The sequence below is a fragment of the Vombatus ursinus genome, unplaced genomic scaffold (assembly GCF_900497805.2).
Source record: "Vombatus ursinus unplaced genomic scaffold, bare-nosed wombat genome assembly UNPS02009205.1, whole genome shotgun sequence".
Lineage (NCBI taxonomy): Eukaryota > Metazoa > Chordata > Mammalia > Diprotodontia > Vombatidae > Vombatus > Vombatus ursinus.
The window spans coordinates 61,199,197-61,214,665 of NW_020948983.1; the positions used below are offsets into that span (position 1 = coordinate 61,199,197).

General features: G+C 41.5%; 1 long non-coding RNA gene across 1 annotated transcript in view; it reads left to right on the plus strand.

The window, feature by feature from the left end:
• The first annotated feature begins 5,306 nt into the window (after positions 1-5,306).
• LOC114035710 overlaps positions 5,307-15,469 on the plus strand; it is a 45,777-nt gene continuing 35,614 nt past the window's right edge. The window contains exon 1 of the long non-coding RNA XR_003568247.1: positions 5,307-5,368. This is a non-coding gene — a long non-coding RNA (uncharacterized LOC114035710). The remainder of the gene's footprint in view (positions 5,369-15,469) is intronic.

Genomic DNA, 15,469 nt, shown 5'->3' on the forward strand with positions numbered 1-15,469 from the left:
AGGTTAGCCTCTGACCTGGAAGGGCTTCATCTCTTGTGACTGGGAGAGGCCAAGGTGGTATAGTAGAAAGGTCACCCATTGAGAGATTCCTTATCCCATATTTTCCCAGATCATAGAAAACTTAGAATTCATAGAATCATATATCTGGAGATGGAAGGGACCTCACAGGCCAACTAGTGTAAATGACTCATTTTTTAGATAGGGAAACTGAGGCATAGAAAGGTGAAGTTGTTTTCTTGATGTGGTACAGGTCATAAGTGTCAGAGATGGGATTTGAAGTTAAATTCTCTGACATCAATACCAGTGCTCTCTTTACTGTTACCACACAGGTAACAGAATCACAGAATTGTTTCTAAGGATAATCAGCAAGAGATGTTTGGAATCCCAGGCTGATTTTTCCCAGACCCATGGAATATATGTGGTTAGATTTGAAAGGCTTTTTACTGTCCAGAACACTGAAGGTTTCACTATTGGAGGCATGCCTTATCATTTTAAATCTGTAATCCTATATTCTTTCCTTTTGTCTAGAGTTTAGGATGCAGTGGGACCAGCAGGGAAAAATGGAGAATATCTAAGGGCCTGGGAGGCTTTATCTAGAAGTGCCAGCAAACTAGTACTTTATTTTGTTGCTGTTTGGTCATTTCAGTCGTTTCCAACTCTTCATGACCCCATTTGGGGTTTTCTTGACAAAGATACTGGAGCAGTTTACCATTTCCTTTTCCAGCACATTTTATAGAAGAGGAAACTGAGGCAAACAGGATGAAGTGACTTGCCCACGGTCACATAGCTAGTAAGTGTCTGAGGCTGGATTTGAAATCAGGAAGATAGGTCTTCCTGACTTCAGGCCCGCCACTATATCTGCCACTAAGTGATTCAATTCAGTTCAACAAGAAGAATTAAGTACCTATTACATGGAAGGAAGACAGTGTACCTGGCACTGGAGTTACATAGACAAAAAAAACCAGTTCCTGTCCTTAATGAATTTTCATTCTACTAAGGGGATGTGATATGTGTATATAAGAAAACAAGCAGAAAGTATATTTTATAGAAAATGACACTATGAAATTTCAAGAAAGCTACATGAGCGATCTCCTCAATAGGAGTTGGCATTGAAGGAAGCTAGAGAATCTATGGGGTGAGAAGGAAGTGCATTCCAGTTGCAGGAGACCACCTGTGCAGAGGTTGGCTATGGAATGTCATATATGGGAACAGCTGGCAGAGCTCCAAGCACAGTGTTGATTCTACTTCTCCACATTGTTTGTTGGTATGGGATTAATTACAAAAAAAAAAAAAAGTCCAATAGAAGCATGAGAGGTTTGAGGAGGGACATGTAACCTCTAAGCAGAAGAATCAGAGAAGAGGGTGGCAGCTGAGCTGGACCTGACGTGGTGCTTGCTTTCTAGCAAATGGCAAGTGAGGGAAGAGAATTAATATAAAATAAGATTGTAAAGGTCTGTGGGAACCAGATATAGGAAGGCTTTAAACATCAGACTGAGGATTTTGTATTTTGTCCTAAAAAGAGTAGGGAGCCATTGAATATTTTTGAGGGGGGTAGGGAACAATATGGTCAAATCTATTTTTTAGGAATATCCATTTGACAACTATGTAGAGGGTAGATTTGATGGGGAGGAGAGAGAACAATTAGGAAATGATTGCAATCATCTAGGCAAGAGGTTATGGGCTTGTACTAGGGCAGAAGCTATGTGAGTGGTGAAGATGGAACAGATGCAAGAAATATTATGAAAGCAGAATTGATAAGATTTGGTAACTGGCTATGGGTTCTGAGGGAGACAGAAGAGTCAAGAATAACTCTAAGGTTGAGAACCTTGGTCACTGGAAGGATAGAAGTCCCCTCATTGAGGAAATTTGTAAGAAGTATGGCTTTTTTGGAAAATAGAGTAAGTTTTGTTTTGGACAGGTCATGATGAAAAGGTTATAATATCAGATGAAATCTTGTATAATAGGTCTGAATCTTGGGCTTTTCAGCTTCTGGTTTCTGATTGGAAGTTTGTCTGAGGTTGGGGAGTGAGGTGGGGACAGGGTGAATTAGGATACAAGACATTATGGCAATACTGGGGCGGGTTTGGATTAAAGTGTGGCAAATTAAGGTCATGAAAATCATAGTGAGTCTGAAATCAGAAGACCTCAGGTTTGAATTCCAGCTACTTATTTTGTGTGTGATCTTGGACAAGTCATTTTCTGTCTTTTGACTCAGTTTCCCTATTATTTTTTCATTAGCAAAGGGGGTTGCATTAAAACATTAAACTTTAAAGACAGGTAAAAATAGTAAAATTCCATATTAGAAGAGCTAAGGAGAAACTATTTCACTGCTGGTAGAGTTGTGACAGTTTGATTATTTTGAAAAAAATTCCATCAATGTATATTGTTATATAGCCATTCATGCCGCTTGACATGGAAATCTAACAACAAGGACTATATCCTAAAGATGGGATCTAAAGAGAAAAAAATGGGGGAGGGGACAAAAAAAGGTTCACAGCAGCTTTATTTGTAATAAAAACAATAACCAAAACTGGAAACAGCCAATATGTCCAATGATTGGGGAGCAGCTTAACCGATTATGGCATACAGTGGAATAGTACTGCATCACAAAAATGGCAAATATGAAGAATACAAAGAAATGCAGGAAGATTTATGTGAATGATTCAGAGTAAAGAAAGCAATATTAAGATAATTTGCATAGGAAGGAAGCAAACATTTATTGATTGTCTACTGTGTACCAGGCACTGCTCCAAGCACTTTGCACATATTATCTCATTTGATCCTCACAACAACCCTGGGAAGTAGGTGCCATAATTATCACCATTTTACAGTTGAGGAAACAGAGGCAGACAGAGTTCAGGTGTCTTTGCCTAGGGTCACATAGCTAATAAGTTTCTGAGGCTCAAGCCCTTCTGACTCCAGGCCTAGCTCTCTATCCACTGTACCCCCTACTTGCCTCTAGAGGGACATGACTATGAAAAAACACTTAACTACATCTGTTGCCTCATGAATTCCTTCTAATAATATGGATTGGAACCCATGCATGCCTGCTCATCTTTTACGACTTGTCTAGGTTCTTTCAGAAGTTCTCCACTAGGGTCCATCCAGTGTTTTGGAAGTCTTCCTTGTTTTCTTCTGACGCCCTGAAAAACAAACAAACAAACAAACAAACCATAAACCAAAACAAAACCCACCAACAAAAACCAGGAAAAAATACACGAAAGAAAAAGATCAGGAGGGACACAGAATCAAACAAGATGTTTTTGTTATTAATTTGTCAAAGTTAATAACATACCTTCTAAAAGAAATTGTAACTAATTTGGAATTTGTGGTTTTACATAAATCATTTTTATTTTTCCTTATTTGCATATTTACTTTTATTGTTTTTCAAGTTTTAAATAAAAATATTAAAATAAATGCAATTTAAATGGGAGGTCAAAAAGATAGGTTGAGGCCTTTAAAAAGTAAGCATAGAACTAGGTGATATTTAAGGTCCCTTCAACCTCTAAATTGTGTAATTTATTGTCTCCAGAAGGGCCCTGTTAAAATGGATTACCTGGTAGGGGTAATCCATTAATCACCATTATTATAGCAGCAGGAATTTATTTATTAGACTAGTTGCCTATTACCTAGCAGAGCGACAAAAATATTTATTGACATCTTTTGTTTTTACATCCCCTTAATTTCTGAATAAACCTGCCCTCCCTAACCCAGTCCATTATCTTTTTTAATAAAGAATTTTAAAAGAGGGGAAAAAAGTTCAACAAAACAAACAAGAAGAATTAGCCAAGTCTGACACTGTATTTGGTATTCTACACCCATAGTCCCCCACCTCTCCAAAAAAGGGAGGGAGGTACATCGCTTCTTGGGGACCAAGCTTGGTTATTATATTTACACAACATTCAATTTGGTTTTGTTGCTTTTGTTATTGTTGTTCTTTCTATTCATCATACAACCATTCCATGGTTGTAGTAATAATGCATGTTACTTTCTGGTTCTGCTTTCTTCACTCTGTATCAGTTCATTTAAGTCTTTGCATGAGTTTCTAATCTCTTCATAATTTCTCATTCCTTATGGCCTAGTGATATTCCTTCACATTTGCACACCACAATTTGTGTTGGATGTTTTGCACATCCTCCAACTGATAGGAATCTATTTTGTTTCCAATTCTTTTCTAAGGATGAGTGAGATTTGGTCGTGAGAGGGAGGGATGAAGGAAGGAAGGAAAGGTCCGGAGCAGGATATTTATTTTATGATGAATCAGCTCCCATGGGGAAAGGGGTCAAAAAGGAGAGAAGGAAGTAGATTCAAATTGGGAACTAAAGACTAGTCATCAAAGAATGGGGTGAGTGCACTGGTGACCAGAACTGGAGAAAAAAAAAAACACATGTGCATTTTAGGGAAGATTTGAAAATCATGTCCCTGTGTTACTATCTCCAGGAGGCTCAGGAACTTTCATTGTAACACACAAGGATGGACTTATCACAAAGAGAATATCTATGGCCTGTGGAGAACAGAACTTCATGGAATTAAAATATGTGCATTTATGAAAGATCATTTTTTTCAGAGCTGTTTCTCATTGCCCCCCTCTAGCCAGTGTGTCTTAACTGGCTACCCATCTTGCTTAGACTTCATCTTGATTCCGTTGGCCTACTAGGAACACGAAACTACAATGGGAAAAAAAGATAATCTAAAGAAATGTATAAGATGTAGTAGAGTACAACCTTTGCCCATTTTATGCTCTTATTGTGTTCCCTACCCCTTCCAGGCAGCTGGTAGTACAGTGGATAGAGTACTGGCCTGGAGTCTGGAAGTCTTGTGCTCAAATCCAGACTCAGACACTAGCTATGTAACTCTGGGCAAGTCACTTACCAACTGTTTGCCTCAGTTTCTTCAACTGTAAAAATGGGTATAATAATAGCACCTACCTCCCAGGATTTTGGGGGGGATCAAATAAGATAAAATGTGTAAAAATTACTTAGCACAATGCCTGTAACATAGTAAGCACTATATAAATGCTTATTCCTTCCCTCTCTTTCTTCCTCAGCAGAGGTGCCTGCTCTGGCTACTGTGAATATTGCTTCTGGGAATTCCAATGGGTATGCACTGTGTGCCCACGCCTATCTTAGTTGTTGGGGAGGACATAAGAGAAGATAAAGCCACAATCCTTGCTCTCGAGGAGTCCCTTTGCCAAGTTGGGGAGACCAAATTAAGTCACACGAAACAGAGAACAGAACAAAATGATCTGTGATAAGCATCAGATTGCCTGGTACAGACGAGAAGCCTTTTAAGTGTTCAGAGGAGCAAGAGATCAGTGTCTGCCGGAGTCGTTGGGGAAGGCTCCCTGGAAAGTGTCTAGACCTTGAAGGTGAGTAGGATTTGAATCAATGGAGAGGAGAGGAAGGGCATTTCAGGCAGAGGGAAGTAATTGCAGGAGCAAAGTTTCTGAAGCACAGATGAATATGAGGAATGTGGGCGGTGGGGAGGGGAGACAGCAGCTCTTTGACCTCATTCTCTTTGAATGAACTTCCTAGAACTGTTTTCCTATCCACCTTTCATTAGGACCCCTGCCCTGACAATCTGTTCTCATCTGGCTGGTTCCTCTGCCTGCCTCATCTTGACACTTACCTGAACCCACTATGTCCATTAAAACCAATGGCCCAAAAGGTCTCTGGTTTATCAGCCAGTTGTCCGGGTGACACAGACAAAGAAAATAAACACTCTGAGAGATTCAATTATGTTGGAGTAAGAAAACAAATAGCTAAAGTCAAGGGATAAGGGGACATCTTATCAACTCCTTTCTCCAGCTTCCTCTAGTCTTCCTCCCTCCCTGTCATAAAAACAGGACTCACATTTTAGTCAGCTTTACTAGGAATCATTAATTGAACTGAAGTCCTATGTTGAATCTGTTGGATGTATATAATTAAGTTTTGTTTTTAGTTATTTGCTTGTCTTAAAGTTAGGGCAAGAGACATAAGACACTAAGATAACGTGAGTTATTTTTAAGGTTCACAGGTTGCCTTCCTCACCACCTTGTAAAATAAAAGAGTATGAATAGGAACATTCCCATTTTACAGGTGAAGAAACTGAGGACCATAGGGGCTAAGGGATTTGTTCGAACAGCTAATAGCTATGAGTGCTGGTAATTGAACCCACATCTCCTGACTATAGATCCATTGTTCTTCATTTCATGCTGGGGTCGCTTTTTGAATTGCAATACTGGTTGCCAAGAGGCCAAATTTCATGAAAGTAGACCTGACTCATTTGAAACGTGCGGTGATTTAGAAATAGGCTCTGCTACAGTTCACCTCTGATCTAGGAGGAAAGGTTTTGGTTGGCAAATGAAAACCTAAAGAGGATTGTATGAGCAGAATGATTAACCTACTAAAGAAAATAAGCAATTGTAAGCACATGGTTTCCCATAATGGATGCACTTTGTAGGTATTTTATAAATATTTATCAGTTGATGGAGATGTGATCATTACAAGCCATTCTTATATTTTAATTTTTATTGACCTCTATTTTCTATATCGTGTTCATTTCTGACTATATCTCTTTCCCTTCTCCTTACCCAACAAGCCATCCTTTGTAACAAAGAATAAAAAGAGAAAGAGAATCAGCTAGTGAGCAAAATTAACCAACACAGCGAGTGAATACGACAGTATATGTGATGTTCCACATCCCTATTCCTCCACCTTAGAAAAAAAAGGGAGAACCAAGTCGTTCTTATCTATTCATTAAAACAGGTCCCCAGGGACCTCTATTTTGGCAAACTTTGTTATAGGTTAATTTAACTTCCAGTATATACTTGACAACCCTAAAATTACATTTCTATTAACATGTTCTACAACTACAGACTTGTCTCCAATTTAGACTGCTCCACTCCAAAATGTCCAAATAAGGCAGATTTCACTTTCACTGAACACAGGGGCCTTAACTCTAGCTAATCTCCACCACCACCACCACCCCCCCCACAAGTGCCCAGCTTGGTATCTGTGCTATGAAGGATTGCCTAGTAACTACATTCTTTTGGTAGAACCAGAGGAAGGACCTTAGAAATCTATTTGCCTTCTTTAAAGATGAGAACATTTAGGCTCAAATAAGGATGTAACCTGCAAGGACATGTCACCTAAAGCATTAGGGACAGGATAGCTACATCAAGAAGTAAATCCCACCCGAGGTTGGTATCCACACTGCAGCTTTCCAGGCAAATCTTCTTTCATTGATTCATCAAGGTGTGGTGGTGACAGGAGGGCTTGGAGATGATAGCAGAACCCTGCAACACCCATCCCCCAACTCCCCAAAGCTGGAAAAGCTTCAGAATCTAAGCCTTGTTGCCTAGAGTCATAGGCTCCTAGATTCAGAATATCAAGGGACCTTAGAGGCCATTGAATGCAAACCCCTCTCCCACTCTATTTTATAAATGAGGAAACTGAAGCACAGAGAAAGCTAAATCATTTGTCTAGGGTCACACAGCTAGTAATTGTTAGGGGTGGGATTTGAACCCAGGTCTTAGGAAATCTAAGTCTACCACTCTAGCCTTTATACTATACTGCTTCTCAGGGCAGCTACGTGGTGCAGTGGATGAGAGTACCAGCCTGGAGTCAGGAAGACCTGAGTTCAAATCTGGCTTCAGACATTTACTAGCTATGTGACCCTGAGCAAGTCACTTAACTCTGTCTGCCTTAGTTTCTCATCTGTAAAATGAGCTGGAGCAGGAAATGTCAAACCAATCCACTACCTCTACCAAGAAAACCCCCAAAAAGGGTCATGAAAAGCTGGACACAACTAAACAACAATAAACTTCTCAGATCTAAATTTATAGAGTGTTATACATGTACATATATAGAGAGAAACAGAAATGAAGACACATTCCAAGAAGCAGGCAACCAATAGAGAGCTGGCCTTGGGAGTCTGGAATCAATCAACCAACAGGCATTTATTAAGCACCTACTTTGCTCAAGAACTGGACATTCGAGGACAAAAGTGAAACAAATAGTCCCTACCCTTAAGGCACTTACTTTCTTTAATTTTTTTTTTTGTGAACTTGGCAATCATCAACAAAAATGATTTTATCAATATACAAAAGTGAACAGGAAAGATTGTATCAGAAATTGAATTTAGGCATGGGACGTGGTATGACTCTGGCAAGCCAGCTTACTTTCTCAACTCCCCTAGGCAACTCACTAACTGCATCATTGGGGGGGGGGGGTGCCAACCCATATTGGTAGAGGGAATTCTCTCATCAGGCGTTACCTACACCAATAAAATTGTAGGTCTTTGTTCCTTGTCACCAAAAAAGGAGTGTGTGTGTGTGTGTGTGTGTGTGTGTGTGTGTCTCAAGAACAAACATGAATAAGACCAATGTCCATATTCCTCCTTTAAGGAGAAGGGTGAATTTTTACCAATTCTGGTTTTCCTGAAATTAGACCCAAGGGTTTTTATTAATCACAGGGAAAGGATTAAAAGCTCATTCTGGAAGTGGCTCCAGTTGCTTGGGCTGGGAATTGGCCGCATGTAAAATGAGTGGGCCCAGCCCAATCAGGGAGATTTACATGGTGCTTTGCTTATAGCTTCCCGTAGATTTCACCAGTTAATAAGCCCCTGGCCCACTTGGTGTAAACGGGAAGAGATTACAACTCAGGGCATTTGGCTAAGGCTGGCTGGGTCTGCTCACACCTCATATGTCAAGGTTGGTCTCCACAGGAAGCACTTTATGGAGATTAAAAGCAGATTGATTCCAGCTGTGCCTCACCCTATGTGGGGCTGGAACCAACAGAGCTAAGGAGTTGAAAGGTCATGTTTTAATGACTTCAGAAAAAGAGTTTTCTTTGCAAAGAAAGTCCCTTCTATAGATTTGAAGTATAAATGCCCAACCTGTGTAGGGAGACCTATGTGTACAACTGGGTGTCTAGATGGCCTGGATGCTGCAGACTCAAACAAAATATATATTGAGAGCCTAAGAGCTCATTAGATAGGCTTACATGTACAACTAGGAAGAGACGAACAGAATGGAGAAGGGTCTTCAGACCATGTCATATGAGGATAGAGCACTGCCCTTGTTGTTGGGAAGACCTGAGTTTAAATCTAGCCTCAAACACTTACTAATTGTGTGACTCTGGGCAAGTCACTTAACTTCTGTTTGCTTCAGTTTCCTCATATGTAATAAGAGGGTAACAGTACCACCCATTTCCCAGGGCTGTTGTAAAGATCAAATGAGATATTTTGTGAATCATTTAGTGTTTTACACTTAGTAGGTGCTATGTAAATGCTTGTCCCCTCCCCAAAAGAAGTAGCAATTCTTTTTAGGTAAATGGAAACTTCTCAAGATCTTTTTTCTTAAATAGATTAAATATGTCTCTGACATATCATAGTGTAAAAGAAGGATTAGATTTGGCATCAGAGGATCCAGGTTCAAATCTCAGGTGTGCTACTCCTTGTCTGTGTGACCAGAGATAAGTCACTTACTCTATCTAACCCTCACTTTCTTCACCTGCCAAGCAGGATGACATTCATCCTGCCTACTCACTTTGAGAATGGGATGAGATGAAGTGTGTAAAGTACTTTGTGAACCATTGAAGGTGCGTTATTATCAACAAAGAGGAAGGGTATGACAGCTTTGGGGGCTTTGACTGAAAGTAGAGGAGTTTGAACTAACCTACCTCCTTCCCCATGGGCTGTGGGGAAACATCGAAGGCATCTGAGCAAGGGAGATAACAGAATCCTCCAGCCTCCTGTACCCTTTTATGTGTATCTTAAATAAAGAAACTGCCAAGGGCAATTTCTGCTAGAGTGTGTCAGTAAGGGGAAGAAAACCACAGAGAAGGGTCCTTTTCCTACACTATCATTGGCAATGTCTTTTGACAAAGGGAGAAACGATGGGAAAATAGTGATGATGATTTTCTTTAATGGACCTGTGATTTCACTGGTATATGGAACTCCTAGTCAGATGATTCCCTTCACCAATGCAGATCTTACTCTTTAATCCATAGTCTTGGGGAGGGTTGGGTGGGTGGCATTATCAGGTTAAGTGACTTGCCTGGGGTCCAAACCACTGAGGGGTCTTCCTATCTCAGAAGCACTTGGCAATCTATCTACCTTCTGGGCTGCTGCTGCTTGCAGTGTTAATAATCCCCCAAATAGCACATTATTGCGTCGTCCAACAAATGTTGAGTCCTCACCAGTACAAGGATTTATGGGAGAAATAAAGCTCATAATCCCTACTCTCTGGGAGCTTATAGTCTCATTTGCGAAATAGGATCTACCCCACTTTTAAAGAGTTAACTAAGAACAAGGCAGGATAAGTAAGTGCTAGAAGAAAAGTATAGGAGTGAAGGGAGAGATCATTGGAATCAAAGTAATCAGGGAAAGCTTCATGGAAGAGGTGATACCTGAACTGACCTTTGAAGGACAGAGAGAATTTGGATATACGAAGAGGAAGGCATCTCAGGTGGAGGACACAGTATAAATAAAGCAACAATGAACTTGTTTGTTAGAAGAATTAGAAGACCCAGTTTGGTTAGAATGAATGTGGAGGGCTCCTACCAGGAAGCAATAGGTGGTAATTGTAGAGGGCCTTCAATGCAAGTGTAATTGAATGGGTGTTGCCTCAGTCACACTGAGACCTGGGAAAGACCTTAGCTTAAAAAGGACAAGGTCTCCCACTGCATCTCAGGCCATCTCCAGTCATCCTGATCTGTATCTTGCCGCTGAACCCAGACAGCTCTGGAGGAGAAAGTGAGGGTGATGACTTTGCATAGCCCTCCTCACTTAAATCCAATTCACTTGCATGTCGTGGCATCACCTCCTTAATGTCATGGTCCTCTTCAAGATCACAGGACAAGCAACAATAGGGAGGAAGAACTGGACAGTGAGCCCTGTCCTTATGGTGCTATTCCCACATGGACTTCAGAGCATGCCCAGATATTGTTTCCCATGTGAAGGAGAGGAGCCTTTCCATTGGCTCCCGAGATGGAACTGAGGACCAAAGGCACCACCCAGAGGCTCCAGCCCCCTTTTCCTGCCTGACTGCATTCCAGTGCAGAGATAAGAAATGTCATAAGTCTCCAGGTAGGGAGAGAGGTCTCAGGCCTTTATCTCCTTGACTGAACTACTGACATACAGCTGGTGAACATGAGCCCCTGGTCTGTGTCTCCTTGTATCCGCATATTCCTGATATTTGGTGACAGCATATCAGATGAAGTGTGACTTTATGAGTTTTCAAAGGTCAGGAGAGAGAAGCACCAGAGGTCTAAGAGATGGAGTCCGGGACAGACTTTTTGGATAGCTGTGGCCCAGTGAGGGGTAAAGTCCAGAGTGACCTGCTTGACCCAGCATAGAAGTGGATTGAAGGTAGCTAAGAAGGAATGGCAGTGATTCATCATTGACTATACCACACTCAGAAATGAACATAGATAGATAGATATGCAATTTATTCAGCACTTACTATGTACTAGGCATTGTGCTGAGTACTGGGGTTACAAATATAAGCAAAGATAGTTCTGTCCTACAAGAAGCTTATTTTCTAAGGAGGGAAGACATAACATGAAAGGGAGCTAGAAAGATAGGTGGAGGGGATTGAGGGAGGTGAAAAAGTCCTAAGAATCAGGAGTGGATCCTGATAAGAAATGAACATGAGTGGTCTGAGATTTTCTTGAAGAAGTGATGCCAGGCAGGAACTCACTACTCAGAGGAGGGGATCAAGGTGGGAAAACATCTTCAGGGTGAGAAGGTTATTAGCCTAGAAGTAGAAAAGTCTTGAGTGTCAGGAGTGAATCTGGGAAAGAAGAACTGGGTGGGGCTAATCCTTTGTAAAAACTGCTGTAAATTTGAGTCCACTCTCCCCAGTGATTAAGGTAGTATAGGAGAGAATATACTCTCAATCGTTTGGAGGGAAATGTTTTGTATTTCTTTTCTTGCTATATCTTCTTAGTAAGAATTTGTAAAAAACAAACTGATGCTAATTGGTTAAATTATACTGGGTCATTAATCACTGATAGGGCAGCTGGGTGGCTCAGTGGATAGAGTGCTGGGCCTGAAGTCAGGAAGACTCATCTTCCTGAGTTCAAATCTGGCCTCAGACAAGTGGCCCTGGGCCAGTCACTTAACCCTATTTAATGCCGCAGTTTCCTCATCTGTAAAATTAAATGGAGAAGGAAATGGCCAACCACTCCAGAATCTCTGCCAAGAAAACCCCCAAATGAGGTCACGAAAAGTCAGACACGACTGAAATGATTGCACAACAACAATAACAACAATCACTGGAGGTTATCAGTGACATAAAGGAGATACGAATTGTAACTGACAGTTAATGTTGGAGAGAATATACCAGGTTGGGGGCTCAAGCCAGTTGCATTAAAGAATAACCCCACAACCCTTTGGAGGTACCCCTAAAACTCTGAGGAGATGTAGCCTTGTCCTGTGAGAGCGGGAGTTGGAATAGGGACCCATAAAAGCTACACTGGGATAGTAGACTGCACTTTATCTTCTTGGCAAGGTAGCTCCATTGATGTCTTAGGAATACAGAAATAACCCAATGGGAAAGGAATAGATGAATTTCAAGTCGCAGGACTTAAGTTTGAATCCTGGCTTGATGACTGTAACATCCCTTCTGGGGCTAGATCCATGATTCTATGATTCTGTGTTCTGTGATATTTATTTGGAGGAGCTAAGACTTCCACACAAATGAAACAGTTACCTAATTACAGAAGGCTGGTCTTGATGAGCACTGAATGAAAGGTACAGACTGTGAGCTTTGGGAGAGTTCAAGGGATCACAAATCACAAAGGTCCTTTCACAAGTCTTTCCTCATGTGTTCCCACACCCAACCTCAAAACAGCAATGGGAACAGTCCTCAGGCTCTCAACTCTGATTAAAGTGTTCTTAGTTAGCTGCCAGGCACACTCCTGAACTCCTAGGCAAGAGGATTGTTCTTTGCCTCAAACAGAGCTGCCAGCAGACCCACCACACCCTCAGGGTCTGGTACTGGTTGGACTGCTCTGGTTCACACTTCTGATGTGACTTTCTTGTCTGAACATCCATGTACACAGAGTACCTGGGGCTTGCCCAGGGTCACACAGCTAGTGGGTTGCAGGGCCAGGATTAAATTTTAGATCTGTTTCAGTATTGTTTTTCCTGCTCAATTGGTGCTGAGGGGCAGGGAAGAGAGGGCCGTGCTAAGGCCTTCCTCCGGTTTTGTTATTTAGAGGCTGTCCTCATGGATAGTTTCACATCCATTACCAAGTTGAATCTACTCAGCTTGGGAACCTTGAGGAACTTCTTCCTTGGGATAAACTAAAGTTTGTGTACTTGGCTAAAGTTCATCCAAGCCCTCTCAGTCCTCTTAAATCTACAAAGCTGGGCAGTAAATCTTACAAACACAGGAGAATTTGGGACAACTCTGAACCTTCTGTTCCCAGCTCTGACTTAGGCTGGGAGGAGGAGAATGGTTCTCCCTGAGAGGCTTTCCAATGGTCATTTCTGTCATAGACAAAAAGGAGCAAGGTCCAGCTGGGAATGTTACCAAAAAAAAAAAAAAAAACCCAAACAAACAAACAAAACCAAAACAAACCAAAACAAAAAAACCCAACACCCCTAACAACAATGTGTGGGATTGCATGGGATAGGGTAGGATATAATATAAGATGAAATGGATGGCCTGAAATAGAATGGAGTAGGAATGGAAGGAACCAGAATGAGATGTGGTATAAGGCAACATGGAATTGAATGATTTGGGTGGGCTGGGCTGGGCTGGAAGAGGATGAGGTGGTTAACATTAGATGGCATAAAGTGGGCTATACTATGAGATGGAATGCAATGGGGGTTAGAATATGACGGACTTTGGAAGAGACAGTATGAGGAGACGGGATGGGAAAGTGTGAGGTGGAATATCAACTGATAATGAGGGAGGAAGGCCTAGCAGATGGAGAGCTGGACCTAAGGCCAGGAAGACATGAGTTTGACTTCTGCCTCTGACACAGTCAGACTAGGTGGCTCTAAGTATATCATTTAACCTTTTACTCACTGCTCTAGGCAACTCTTTAAGACTTTAAGTAACAGAGGAGGTGCTGACCTGCCTTGGTAGAAGAAGGTCCTCCCTGGGAGCTCCCTATGTTGGTGAAATCATAGAACCATCCTCTGCCCCTAAGAAAGAAATGCTCTTACTATGTCTAAAGCTACTTCAACCCATTCCACTTCATCCTATTCTTCTCCAGCACATTTTATAGATAAGGAAACTGAGGCAAACAGGATTAAGTGACTTGCCCAGGGTCACAGAGCTAGTAAACATCTGAGGCTGGATTTGAACTCAGGCCTTCCTGACTCCAGGCCCAATGCTCTATCCACTGAGTGGACCTCCCTTATACAGGATTTAGGATAGTTCTATAGGCTTCCTATGCCATCAGCTCTGTGGGCACTGGCCTATGGGATTCATCATTTTCAAAGCTCCTCTTACTCCCAGCTCCCTGATTGCCAGAGCTCAGTAAAAATAGGCCTGTTTGTAGAATCTCTTGATGGGTAAGGTTCCAATGGGGCCTACAACCTGAAGAACAGTCTGGTTGAAGAGGTGAAAGAAGGTAAATTTTTGTAATCTTTTTTTCTAGAGAAGGGATAGCTTCTCCTTCCTGGATATCTGGAAACATATAGATCTGTTAAAAATGGCTTCTTGTCCAGGGGTGCAGATAGGAAGTCCAGTAATGTAAGATCACACGTCCTTTAATTCCAAACCAGAAGCTCATTCCATAGTATTATAATGGAGAAAGCATAGTGGTCTTGGAAGGAGCTAGGCCTATGGTCCAGGGACCCAGGATTTAGTCTTGGTCCTGTCATTAATTCCCTGCATGATCCCAGACAAGTTACTTCCTTTTTCTAGGACTCAGTTTCCTTTCCTGTAAAATGAAGGGATTGGATCAGATGATCTCTTCAAGTCTAAAGTCCTAAAGATAAGGGGCTCCTTCCCTGGATTTTTACAACTTTTTTCTGTTGACTTTGTTCCAGGGCTGGGTCAAACTATGATACAACCTGGGACGCTTACTTAGATATATTAGAGAGGATGACAGGGTGACAGTATTTGAAAGGAAAAGAGCTAACTAAATGCTTTGGGTTGTGATTTTAGGCACACTAGAAACTTCCTCCTCATCCCCCAAATAGCCCCTCGATCCAGGTGTCATGGTTCCTGAAATTCACAGAATCATAGAATTCTAGGTTTGGAAGGGACCTTAGAGGTCATCTAGTATAATTCTTACCCAGAACATTAAATGATTTGAAACCCATTCCTGAGTGTTAAGCAGCGATTCAGTTTTCCCGGGACACAGTCTTGTGGTCAAAAGACAGCAAAACTCAGCCTACTTCCAAAAACTCATTTCCTGCACAATGCAATCTTATATTTACCCATGGTCAGTATCTATAGGCCTGGCCCCTTTTCCGTTTGTTCAATCGATGCTGATTGTTTTTGGCAAGGCTTGTCTCTTCT